Source organism: Delphinus delphis, chromosome 8, assembly GCF_949987515.2.
Source record: "Delphinus delphis chromosome 8, mDelDel1.2, whole genome shotgun sequence".
In the NCBI taxonomy this organism is placed as follows: domain Eukaryota; kingdom Metazoa; phylum Chordata; class Mammalia; order Artiodactyla; family Delphinidae; genus Delphinus; species Delphinus delphis.
This window is the reverse complement of record NC_082690.1, coordinates 71,361,252-71,375,406: the sequence shown is the minus strand read 5'-3', so window position 1 is coordinate 71,375,406 and position 14,155 is coordinate 71,361,252. Positions and strand designations below refer to the sequence as shown.

General features: G+C 36.2%; 1 protein-coding gene across 1 annotated transcript in view; it reads left to right on the top strand.

Annotated features, from left to right (window-relative positions):
- The window catches only part of SOX6 (SRY-box transcription factor 6), a 445,733-nt gene that overhangs the window by 23,932 nt on the left and 407,646 nt on the right, over positions 1-14,155 (top strand). The gene's annotated exons all lie outside the window — the stretch shown is intronic.

The following is a 14,155-nucleotide window of genomic DNA, read 5'->3' as shown; positions in this document are numbered from 1 at the left end:
TACACAATGGAATATTACTCAGCCATAAAAAGAATGAAATAATGCCATTTGCAGCAACATGGATGGACCTAGAGATTATCATACTAAGTGAAGTTAGTCAGACAAAGACAAATATCATATGACATCACTCATATGTGGAATCTAATTTTAAAAAATGATACAAGGGAACTTATTTACAAAACAGAAACAGATGCACAGATTTGGAAAACAAACCTATAGTTACCAAAGGGGAAACATGGGTGGAGGGATAAATTAGGAGTTTGAGATTAACATACACACACTTACTATATAAAAAATAGATAACTAACAAGGACCTACTGTATAGCACAGGGAACTCTCCTCAATATTCTGTAATAACCTATATGGGTAAAGAATCTGAAAAAGAATGAATATATGTATATGTATAACTGAAGCACTTTGCTGTATACCTGAGACTAACACGACATTGTAAATCAATAAAAATGTAAGTAAATAAAAAAAATAAATAAAATAAATTTTTAAATAAACAATAACATTTTTAAAAAAACAAAAAAAGGGGCTTCCCTGGTGGCGCAGTGGTTGAGAGTCCTCCTGCCGATGCAGGGGACACGGGTTCGTGCCCCGGTCCGGCAAGATCCCACATGCCGCAGAGTGGCTGGGCCCGTGAGCCATGGCCGCTGGGCCTGTGCGTCCGGAGCCTGTGCTCTGCAACGGGAGAGACCACAACAGTGAGAGGCCCGTGTACCGCAAAAAAAGAACAAAAAAACAAAAAAAGGAGAAAATGGTAAAGACATTAATACTAAGTTATCATTTTTTCTATTTTAAAATGCATTCCACATGTGATATTTGTATTGCTGGAAAAGTTAATTTTTAGAGTGAGTTTGAAATACATTGTCATCGTTTTACCTGCACAACTGCTAAGAAGACAGAAGGGTTGGAAACAAAAGCTACAAACCTGTGAATTAGTGATAGCATACCTCAGAGTGCCTATATAATCTGATTAGAAGAGATTCTAATGAACTGAAAAAAAAAGGAGTTCCTGACAATGAAAATATTCTGAATAGGGTTTGCAGATTTTCTGATTTTGGGGGTAGACTTTTCTGTAGGACTTTACATGTTTTATAATAGGTAGTTCCCAGGTATGTGCATATACAGTTCAGGATGTTCTGAATGATGAAGAGGCATTGTCTTAGTCCATTGGGCTGCTATAACAAAATAACCATAGATAGTTTATAAATGATAGAAACTTATTTCTCACAGTTCTGGAGGCTAGAAGTCTGATATCAGGGTGCTGGCATGGTCAGGTGAGGGCTGTCTTCTGGCTCACAGACTTCTTGTTATATGGTGGAAGGGACTAGGGAGCTCTTTGGGATCTCTTTTATAAGAGCACTAATCACATTCATTAGGGCTCTACCCTCATGACCTAATCACTTCCCAGTGGCCCCACTACTAATACCTTCACCTTTGGGGGTTATGATTTCAACACATGAATTTTGGGGAAGACACAAACATTCAGACTGTAGCAGGCATAGGGAGCTCAGAGAAAGATTTGGCTTTATGATTTAGGTAATTATGGTGCAGTGTAATATTGTGAGATGATATCTGCATAGAAGCTGTAATTGTATTGAATTAAAGATGGGTCAAAATGCATAATCTTCAGTATTTATTAAATATACCAAGGGCTTAGAGGCTGTATTAGCAATGACAGGTAATTTAGTCTCTTTCTTTCTTCCTTTCTCTCTTTCTTTCTTTCTCATGGTGATTATCTAATAATGCTCAGGGTATATGATATATATATATATATGTTTATTCAACATATTTGTTATATACTTTAATTTCTTAAAGACTACAGAGTTAAGCACATGTAAACCATAAAACCACAAACTCTTGCAATAAAATTTGGGTAATGCCTGGGTATGACTGTACCCACCAATTAAAATCTCAGGCGTGATGCCACACCATTTGCTCGCAAGATTCACTGTTTCCAGAGCAGTAGGGGAAGATGTTGTAAATGACAAGAACTATCTAATAGAATAGGAGGCTAAGCTTATTTGGCAGTGAAAAAGTAACTCAAAGAAGGAAGTTAGACCTAAGGGAAGAGAATAAAATATGAAAGGAGGAGTGTGTTAAAGGAGGAGATTTCAATCAGTGGTGCAGAAATTGAAGAAGAGCCTGTTTTAGGCGAATGTTGAGAATTTATTTCTCTACATTTTGTAGAAGTGCAGAACTGCACATTGTGAACTGTCCTTTGTGGTTGTCTGAATTATGAAAACATGTTAGGGACATAAAGCTGAATTATGAAAACATGTTAGGGACATAAAGCTCAAATAGTTTGTGTCACAACTACAGTTTAATGATGAAATTATATTTCTTTTGTGCACTGGTGTTCATAGATGTGCACATTCACAGACTAACATGCTACTGTGAATAATTTTCTGTGCAATGTCATTTTCTTCTCCCATTGTTCTTGATAAATAAATCTACACACTATGACATTACATTTTTGAAGAGTTAAAAAATGGTTGTGTCATATGACCATCGCCAGTTCTGAACATAGTTCACATTAACTAATGTGGGATTTTATAGCATCCGAAAAAAATAATAAAATGTCATAAAAATGATGGGTAGGGGTTCACAGAAAATGAAAGAAAATTTATATATCAGAACTTAAATTAAAATTTTAATTAAGGATCTTTCCATTCCAGTTATTCCAGCCAGATGTTCAGCCAGTGATGGCAAACACCGGCTTTGTCCATCATTTCAAAGATGGTTAATAACTTCATTCTTATATTACTTTGCTTTTATTTTAATTTTTCTGAAGTTCTCCTTCTGTGAAAGATGTTCAGCTTCTTGTGACCAGAGGTTAACCTGCATACTTCTTTTGGAATCAGTTATTATTGCCCTCACTCAACTTGGCTTATCTTTGTGTGACCTTTTGAAGAAGTAGCCTTTCCAACAAAGTCCTACTCTTAGCTGTCAACCTGAGTCTTTGTTAGTGCTCTGTTATCTCTTATGACTCCCCTAGTCTTGACTGGTTGGCTCCTCAACTTAAAGCCTGCCATCTGTCTCTACTTTCCCTTTCCTTTCGCCTTTTCTTCCTATGCTATTAATTTGTCATTCTTTCTTTTTGAGCTATAATTGATATATAGCACTGTGTAAGCTTAAGCTGCACATCGTAATGTTTTGGCTTATGTTTAGTGTGAAATGATTACCACAATAAGTTTACTTAACATATTATTTCTTTTCTGCTAGAAAAATCTGTGTTTCTCTACTGTACAAGTTTTAAAAAGTCTTTAGTATACTTGCTAAAAAGTCTTTAGTATGCTTTAGCATATTTTTTAACATCACACATAAGTGTGATAAAATGAGGAGTCAGAACTGATGAACTTGTGTTTCTTCTCCATTGTTACTTATTTTGGTCGTTTTGACTAACCTGGCTTTTGTAACCTATATTTTTAGTAGGTTTAATAATGTATGTATCACCAATTAATCAGTAAATCAGCCAATTATTTATTGAATTACTATGTTAAGTACTGTGGTAGACATAAAAGAAGTATAAAATGATTCTCACTTTCAGTAAGCCTGCAATATAAATAAATTCAGGCAGTATTTAATGTTGAATTTCAGAGCATTTACTTGTCTTTCAACAAATATTAGGTGCCTTATAGAATAATAATAATAATTAACATATACTGAATATTGTCTGTGGGCCAGGCATTGTGCTAAGTGCTTTAAATATATTATATAATTTAATCCTTTACATAATTTCTATGAGCTAGGTTTTATTATTACTACCGTACTATTTTATAATGAAGAAAATAAGGCACAGAGGTCAAGTAACTTGCCTAGGGTCACAGAGTTAGTAGATATTGCAAGAATAATAGAAGCCAGGCAGGCTGACTGTTAAACACTGTGCTAGAGAGCCTCCATGTATTATGTGGTAGGATTATAAATGCACTTTGAGATTCTGACAGAAAAGTCTAAGTAATTTTGGCATAGTACTTACTATAGTATTAGAGTTTATAATACAGTTTCATTCTTCAGAATATAGTAAATATTGATCATATATACACATATATGTCACACTGTATTTCTATGTGTGTTTTATATTTATTCATTCCTTGGTGCTTTGGAGTTTGACTTAACAAATGTTTACTGAGTACTTGCTATGTACCAGGCACCATACGGTCATTAAAGATACTTCAGTGAACAAAACAGAAATTCCTTCCCTCAAAGAGCTTACATTATAGTGGAAGGAGAAAGGCAATATAAAAAATAAATTATTATATAGTATGGCAAAAGATAAATGCCATGGAGAAAAATAAAATAAGGAAGGGGAATAGGGAGTGCCCAGTATGGAAATGTGTCCAGGTTTAAGTAGGATGGTCAGAAAAGGTCTCATTGAGATGAAAATCTTTCCTCACAGACTTAAAATAACAACAAAGGAACCATGCATATACCTAGGAAAGAGTGTTACAGGCAGAGGGAGTGACCAGTGCAGAGACTCTAAAGTTGAAATGTGCCTGGATGTTAAAGCAACTGGAAAGAAACCAGAATGGCTGGAGACAAATGAGTGAAAGGGAAATAATAGGAGATGAAGTCAGAGAAGTAATAGGAACCAGATCATATAGGAACTGGTATATCATTGTGAGGATTTTGGCTTTTACTGTGTGTGAGATGGGATGCCACAGGAACGTTTTGAGCAGAGGAGTAACATGATTTGTCTTATGTTTTAAAAGGATCATTTAGGTAGTTGCTGGGAATAAATTTTAGGGATACACAAGAGTGGGAGCAGAATGACCACTTAAAAGGCTACTACAATGATCCAGGTGAGAGTTATTGGTGGCTTGGAGTAGCAGTGGAGATGGTGAGAAGTGGTTATATTCTGAATATAGTTTGAGTGAAGAACTAACAGCACTTTCTAATATGTTGGATAAGGAGGATGAGAGAGAGAAAGGAGTCAAGGATGACTCCAGGATTCTGGCCTGAGAAGCTATAAGGATAGAGTTGCCATTAAGTCGGGTGGGAAAGGCTTTGGGAGGAACAGGTTTTAGGAAATACAAGAAACTCAGTTTTGGACATGTTAAATCTGAGATGCATGCTAGATATCCAAATGAAAATGTGGAATGGGCAGGGGAGAGGAGTGGGCTGGAGATGAAAATTTATGACTCTATGAGAGTATACAGATATGAGTATAGTGCTTCTAGATCTCAGTCTATTATTTGTTCTATTTGAAAGGCCTATTTTCTCATTCTTTGGTTAAGATAGTATGAAAAGATCTATATTATGTTTAATTCTGAGTGGTAAAATATAAATTTATTCTGTTGTCAGTCTTCTGCTCTGCCTGAAGTGTTATACTATACCAAGTATAGTCACATCTAGTCAGGAGAACAAAAACCGTGATAAATAGTTACAGTGGATGGGATTTCATTGAGGATCCTTGTTACACAGGTATTGGAAGCTTGAAAAGCAAAAAGAAGCTGAGGCAACCCAGATATAACTGTAGGGAGCAGTTACCAGCCATTAGGTTGGTGGAACAAAATGGAAGAACATGGGTGACTTGAACTTAGGAACTTGGAAAAGATTATGACTGGGGCTTGGACCTCTGGGGAGAGGGTGTGCCGTGTGGCTTGTGCTCAGACAACTGAGGGAAACATGGCATGGCTTACGCTCTAATCACTAAGAGGAGTGTGGCCAGCTGGTGTTGGTATCTTTGAGGGGGTTAGGCAGCTGGTATTGGGAGTGCTAAAAGAAGCCATTGCTGGTGGGAATGTAAAATGGTGCAGCCATAAGTGTATTTTGCTGCTGGAGGGATGCTGTCAGGAGCTAGAAAAAGGAAGTCTCTTCTCTCCTCCTCTCACCTTCTAGTTTCCCACTAGTCCCTCTCATTGGCAGAGCCTAGTAGGAAGCCAGCTGGCAAGGGAGCCTGGGAAATATAGTGCCCCAGAATCACAGAGCAGAGTATTGAAGGGTGATGTGAGAGTCAGGAGACAATAAGTAAATAACTGTCACATGTACTGTGAATGGTAAGATATGAATAAAATTTTAAGATCTCATTCTATTGAAATGTTCAGCAAAGTGGGACACTTTATATTTTAAGCCATAGTACTTTGGTTATTTGCTGATAACAAATAAATGGGAGATAATATTTGGTGTTGAAGAGGATAATAACTGATTAATTTAAAGAATTATTTGGTTTTCAAAATTTTAAGCTACTTTCTGTCTCTAGGCAAGAAATTAGTTCACTCATTCAGCAAATGTTTATTAAGCATTCATCATGTGATAGGTACTATTCTTGCACTTAAAATATATTAGTGAATACAACAAATAATTTTAGTTCTCATAGAGCTTATATTATAGATGGGAGAGACAGATAACAATAAGCATGATAAGTAAGTAAATTATATAGTATATTAGAAGTGTATAAGGGCTTTTGGAAAAAAAATATAGAGTACAATAAGGTGAATTGATAATGAAAGGCAGTGGTTTTAAATAGGATGATCAAAGTAGGAGTCATTGAGAACATGACATTTGAGCAAAGACTTGAAGAAGGTAAAGGAGTAAGCCATAGGAGGGGAAATTGTTATTTTACATTTTTTTGGGTAATAGCCTGCCTAGTGGATGTGATGTTGTATTTCATTGTGGCTTTGATTTGCATTTGCTTAATGACTGATGATGTTGAACATCTTTACATATATTTATTGACCATTTGTAGGTCTTTGGAGAAATGTTTATTTAAATCCCTTGCTCATTTTTAAATTGGGTTTGAAGTTGTTGTTATTGAATTGTAGCAGTTCTCTATGTATTCTGGATATTAATCTCTTATAAGATATGTGATTTGAAAATTTTTTCTCCCTTTCTCTATGTTGTCTTTTCGCTCTCCTGATAGTGTGCTTTGATGCACATAAGTTAATTTGATGAAGTCCAATTTATCTATTTTTCTTTTGTTGCCTGTGCTTTTGTGTCATATCCAAGCAGTCATTGCAAATCCAATGTCATGAAGACTTCCCCTATGTCTTCTAAGGGTTTTGAGGTTTTAGCTTTTAAGTTTACGTCTTTGATCCATTTTGAGTTAATTTTTATGTATAGTGTAAGGTTAAGGTTCAACACCATTGTTTTGTGTAGATATCCAGTTTTCTCAGCACCATTTGTTGAAAAGACACTGATTTACTTTTTATCTGAACTTTTTATGAATTTAGGTATTGGGGAAAAAGAGATTAGAGATTTATTGTTTTTCATAATTGTCTAGTGTTCAACACTCTTTTTGCTATGTCTCTGTTGCCTGCTGTCCTTTGCAAAACATAATAAAAATTGTAGTTAATTGAAGAATTATTTTGTGGCCAATATACAGTTAAAAGAATACTATATTAGCTGTAATGTTTTCTAGGAAAGTTACTTTTATAATGTGCATAGGCTTTATGTTTGTGTATATATATTACCTTGAAGTGCTAGACAACATTTTTTCTGTACACTAATATCAGTGTTTAGTCCATTGGAAACGTGGCCATTATAACTTTTCCATCCATACTTTTGTGCCTATAAGTTCCTAGTGTTTTTAATCATTCGCTTTCATTTTGTGATGTATCTAAGCTGAGGGTGAGATTGAAAGTTGTGTTCCATGGTGATTTCTAATTGCTTGGGATAATTATCTGAGATTAACCTCATACTTCACTGGGATGTTCTCTCTTTTTCTTTTGCCTTGTGCTGTGGTTACACATTACTGACTGTGGTTTGAGAGCCAGCTCTTTTCTTTAAGCCCCAAGGGAGAAAATGTGGTTGCTATCTGTGTCATAACTGTGTGTATGGCTTGGGCTCTCAGGGGCATCATTAGGGATCTCAGTGGAGAGCATGCTGTCTCTTTTAGCCTATCATGAATCTGGCATGGTGTGAGGGAGGGTACATTTGGAACATTGTTCTTTCCTCTGCTCTTGTTTTCCTGAATATAGTTCTCATGTTGGGCCCAATAGAAAACTGGAGGTATATTTAGCCTTGACAATAACAATTCCCCCCCAAAAAAAAAGACAATACAATGTACTTCAAATAAGGAACTTTACTTCTGTTTCAGAAACAAAACAAAACCAAAATCAGAACACACATAGAATCAAAAGCTGCTTCATCAAAATCCATACTATACCTTAAATCTAGTCTGAGGAGGTCGACTGCAGATTCAGATTTCCCTTCCCTACTTATTACACTTGAATAAATTTCACTTGAATGAACTAGTTATTCTAGCAAACTTCTGACTTCTGCACCATCTTTTTAGGAGTTATTGATTATTTAATTTTTGCTGACGCAGTAGGGCCAACTCACATTGATGAAAGCTTGTAGGTGTATTGATGGTTTTACACTCTGACACCTGTCCTGTGATGTTTGTATTTGGGTTACAAATTTTGGATTTGACCTTATCTGTTAGGTATGGAAAAGAACTGAAAGAACTACATAGAAATTTATAAATTGTGACACTGATGTGTGTAAGAAATACTTCTATGTTCAATAGTGATTCATTTTGAATACTACATTTACCTAGTATATTTGTATACATCTAAGTGCAGAAAGAAAGAAATTATAATAGGCCAAGGGTTATCAATTAATTTGTTCTCTATGGAAGTTGTTGAACAGCGAAAGCAAGGGATTTGGACCTGGATTTAAATAATTGTTCTGCAATTTACTTGTAGTATCCTTAAGCCTTTCTCATCAGTTTCTCATCAATAATTGGGGATAATATTACTATCATTGTCATAAACTTTGGAAGGATTAAATGAGGTATTATTTGCATCTCTTTTTCTACTTGAAATAGTTCTCTATAGTACAAAAGGCATTTCTCTGTGTGTGTGTGACTTGATTTAATTGTATGTAGATAAGTTTATAATTCACTCCCTTTTCAGGGATGTCAGAATGCAAGAAGAACCGTAGTCCTTTCTAACCAGTCCCTAGCAGCTGATTAAACACTGTATAGGAGAACTGGGAAATATGAAAGATGGCAAATGAAATCCTGGCAGAGAGAATGGTCTAATCCCAAAAGACATTTTCAACAATAGCCTGGGCCCTATGCCTAGTACTTAGAGGGGCCTGTGGTACGACACTCCTGTCCCTCACTGTACCATTCCCAGAATCTTATTTGTTAATGCTTGGCTTTATTAATAAAGTCTTGACCACTTGTTCAGCACTGCATATGGTTGGTTGTGATTTCCAGCTGCCCTTTGGGCTAAAGTGTAAACAGTAAGTAGATTGTTATGTTCTTCTATTAAGCTTAAAGCTGTGATCTCATGTCTGTACCACATATGTCTGCAACCAGAAATATATCCTTTTCCTGGTCTCATGGAAGAGAAGCAGCACTGTGTCTGAAAAGAATCTGAATTCATTAGTCTAAGAGCTTTCAACTTTTCTTTTTACTGAAACCAAAGAACAAAATAAAGGCATAAAAAGTCATGAGCATCATCAGTAGGATGTCAACGTGACACCAAACAGCATAATATATTGTCAAGATGAACGTTTAATCTGGTGACTGAAATTTCTATACATTTGGCATTTTTGCAGAAGACAGAATGCAGGCAGTAATCCAACAATCCAGTCACAAAGAGAGCCTCAGTGCAGTGGATTTGAAATAAACACAACAGTTTGTATGAGTGACTGAAAAATACCCATTGATAGAACTGGCTCCTAAATTCTGGCCCAATTGCTAGTGTGCTAGGTTAATTAACATCAAATTTTTTGCTTTAATATGTTGATCAGGGGTGCTATTGTTATTGTTTGGTGGTGACTTTTTCTTTATTTTTTAATTAATTTATTTTTTTAAATCAGTTTCAACTTGTTGACATTACAGATGTTTCAACTGTTCCCATGGTGTGAATGCTAGCTAAAACCCTGAAGTTCTAAGCTCTCTGGAAGAGGAAATTTATAATAATACCATTTTATACCATACAAATAAGATGCTTTTAGATGTATATTTGTAAATATTTGTTACTTATTCTTCACAGTAGTAATGTCCCCCATTTTCAGATGACGAAACTGTTTAAGTTTGTTTGTTTAAACAACTTGTCGAGGTCACAGAGTCCGGATTCATACCTATAGCCAACTCCATTCTTGGCATCTTCCAGCTATGTCACGCTGCTTCTGCCTCTTTATAACTGATTTTATAAGATAGCTTTTGGCCTCTAAAATATGCAGTATTTCTGAGAAATAATACTAATATTTAATTGAACTCTCTTTTATTTGCATGGTGCTTTATACTTTTCAAATTGATATTATGGCCATTAGTTCATATATTCTACCTGACTACCATTTGAGGTAATCAGGATAAGTATTATTATCCCTATTTTACAGGTGAGTCAAATAACCCCAGAGAGGATAATGATTTTGCCTAATGTCAAATAATTTATTAGTGACAGAACCTGAACAAGAGTTAAAGTCTTCTTGCTCCCAATTTAGTGTTCCTGTGAAATCTCTGACTTCCCTAAGGGAGGCCTGACTGCAGAGCAGATCATTTTTGCATGTGCAGCTCAGGAAAATTCCTCTTCAGCTAGGGCAGTAGGTAAAATTTTTCTTTCTCTGAAAATGCAAGTCTTTAGGCCACCCAGTTATTTTCTAGCAAAACTCACTGGGGAAGGGCTTGTCCTGTAAGTCCTGACATTTTTTTCAGGGAAAGAATATTAGCATAGGGTTATTTTTACTGTGTATTGAGCTTCACTAATTTCTGCTGGAGTCTTTTAGCTCAGGGTCTTGGTCCAGAAGCTGTTAAAACTTCTCTGGTATAACTGGAATAGAGAAATTTCATGGAGGAGGAAAAGTTAAGTTTGAAAGCAAAATTTTCTTAATAGTTAATTTGTTGGGTAATGTGGTATGCCAGTAGCACCATATGGTAGGTGTGGTTTCTGAGTGTTGGTAGAAATACAAAAAACATTTAATAATTCTTCTTACCGTCAAGGAACCCAGGAGAGACAGAGTGGTGATGGAAAAGAACACTGGGCTTGGTTATCAGAAGAGTTGGGTTTTGGTGCTAAGTCTCCCATGACTAGCTGTGGGATTTGGGGCAAATTTCTACCCTTCCTGATCAGTTCCCTCATCTGAAAAGTAAGGAGAAAGAACTAGATAACTTTTAAGGGTAATTTCATCCCTAAACTCTTTCAAATCTTATCTCTTGACCCCATTACAGAAAAATTAAGTGTTAAATTGTCTGGTACTAATAAGTTCAGAGGTAAGCAAGACACAGAGACTCACTGTTGGGGAGCTGAGTTTAATAACTGAATAGTCCTTAAAAATAAAGTCCTAATTGGATTCATGAAAATTATTGGGTGTACCTAGACTAGTACTACGTCAGGGCACAGTTCTTAGCCCTACCACTTACCATTTTTTTATCCGTAGGTAATTTATTTCACCATCCTGAATCTCAGTTTCCATATCTTTAATATAGTAATTACCTCCATTCACTTAAAAACCTTTACTGAGCATTAAGCATTATGCTAGATGCTGAGGCTATAAGGTGGTCTTTTTTCTTTAGGTGCTCAAAGTGTCTCTCTGCCAGGGACATTTGCAATTGAATTTTCTCTAGTAATAGAACGACAGAATCTTAGAGGTAGAAGAAATCTCGGATTTGGATTTGGAGTGTGAGCTTATGAGGGCAGAAACTTTACTTTGTTCACTGCTTTATCCCAAGAATCTACAACTGTGTCAGGCACGTACATATACATACTGAATGAATTAATAAAAGAAGAATAGTGAGAAAAATAATATTTGGGTTACGTAGAGCCTTCCTTACCTGGAACCATGTGTTTACATGTTAGACTGGCAATGTGCCACTGCTTATGGGCATCTCTATGACTAGAGAGGTAAACGGGGATATCCTCTGTGGGCATAATCACACTGACTGCCTCTGCAGTGAAATGTCTGACTGTCATTCCTTGCATATGAATGTTGAAAGAATTTCATGTGTTAGTTCTGAGAAAGGGTGGATTTGTTTGTTGATCTCTGCTCCCCAGGAAGTTGTAGAGCTCTGAAGCAGCAGTTCCCTTTACTTTGTGACATAGAGTTCTTCAGCCATAACAAACTCTAGATAGACTTACCTGCTTTTTAAATTCTTTCTTCCATTTTCAGACCCTAGCTGCCCCCACATCCTCACCACCATGCACACAGCACACCGCACAGTGTTTCTACATCATCATCCTTTATTTTACTTTTTTCTGCAGAATTATGCTGTGCTGTATGGGGAAATTGCTTTATTTTCAGGGTTCTAGATTTTCTCTGGTTTTCCTTTGGCATTTCCCTGAACAGAGTCATGGGGCTTGTTTTTCATGCGTCTGTGACACGACTGTGGTGTTGTACTGTTACAGAGATTGTTACCCTGTCCAGATCCAGGGAGGAGGAGTAAAGTTAGGGAACATGGAGATGGAAAGCAACCAAGAGGGCTTTTTTCATTACTTATTATTTTACTTTGAAGAGGGAGATGTGGAGTTTCCTTAAAAGAGCAGAGAGAAATGAGACCTGTCATTCTTATGCTTCATTGTCTATTTTGCAATCACTATTACCTTTTTTCCCTCTATAACACAAGAGACTCTTTTTATTTGTTTGTTTTAAGAGAAAACCATATGATACAAAGAAAGGAGCTTTGTTTTAGAGGACCTGGCCTTTAGTCCTGGCTTCTCCACTTCCTAGCTAAATAACTATAGAAAGTTATCTTCTCTGAGCCTTATTTTCAGAGGCTGATTTTGTAGAGATGATAATGCTACTGATTTCACCAAGTTGTTGTATGAGTTAAAAGAAATAATGTACAGGAAAATGCTTCATAAATTATGAATTATGTGCAAACCTACATCTCTTGCCTCCACTTTCTCCATCATCTCTAAATTATCAAGAATTTCTTGTTGCCTTTTTAAAGCAGAAATATAACTTGTATTTTTCTCCCTGACTTTTGCAATAGCCTAGTCAAGTTTGAAAGATTTGGAAATCAACATTCTGTTTTCCAGTGTTTCCTCGGGATCCTCTGACACACTGAACAGCTGTTGTGTGTGTCAGTCCAGAGGTGGTTGCATTTCACTGGTTCAAGATTACATGATTCTGGTGTAGAGTTGCAGAGCTTTTGCTAATAATGGTTCCTTACTCTGACGTATGCTGTATAATTTGGTGTATTAATGAGAGGAAGTCAGGATGAATGCTTTATAAATCACAGAGACTTTGTGAAAGTGGCACAACTGGCACACTCTAATTTTTTTCTAAAGAGAAATGCTTCTCAATTTTCTTTTCTTCTTATTTTTCCAGCAGCTTTGTATCTGCTTTTCAGGGATTTTTTTTTCTACTATATGCAGACAAACTTCTTTCCATATCTACTTTATTCAGTGTTTACAGCAGAAGTCACATGTGAGTTTTATAATTTTTTTAAGGTGTGAGAGTTGTTTAATCTTAGAACAACATCTATTGAGTGAAGGTAGTATTTTTAAAGTAGTCAAGGGAATGCTGACTCTGAATTGAAACTGCATGTATTTGGATCCTGACTCGGCCACCTATTAGCTGTGTGACCTTATGACAAGTCACTTAACTTTTTTGCTCCTCAGTTTCCTCTGTAAAATGGGTGTAACATTAGTACCTACATCATTGGTCATTATGAGGATTGAATTTATACGTGTGTATGTGTGTGTATATATATATATACATATATAGTGTTAGCTGTTATTGTTATTATTACTGAAAACTTCCTACTATTAATGTATATTGGAGCCAGTCAATACATTATGAATGTATGTGCTTAGGATTCTGCCAGGGATACATATTATATGACACGATTTCGTCCCCCTCTAGAGGCTTGGTCGAGAGTAATGTAAGGCATATTTGGATGGTACATATTGCCTGAGGATTTGCTGCAGGGCTCTTACATGGGTTGACCAATTGGGAACATAGAACATAAACAGAACAAGGAACTGACAAATACAAATCTGTCTTGATCAAGGTAAATGAGTGTTACAGAAATAATTGTAGTAGGAATGCAATGGTAGGCTGATATGTTCTTGAAAGGCTTTTGGAGGAGGTAAGATATTAGCTGAGCCTTGAGTGTGGAATCTGGAAATGAGAAGCAGTGTCACCGTTGGGGAGAAGGAGTAGGCAGTGGGAATAGGAACATCATAATGCCATGGAAAGGGAGCAGCCAAACAGATCAGGGTTAAAGCTCTGGTGCTGCCTCTTACTGGCT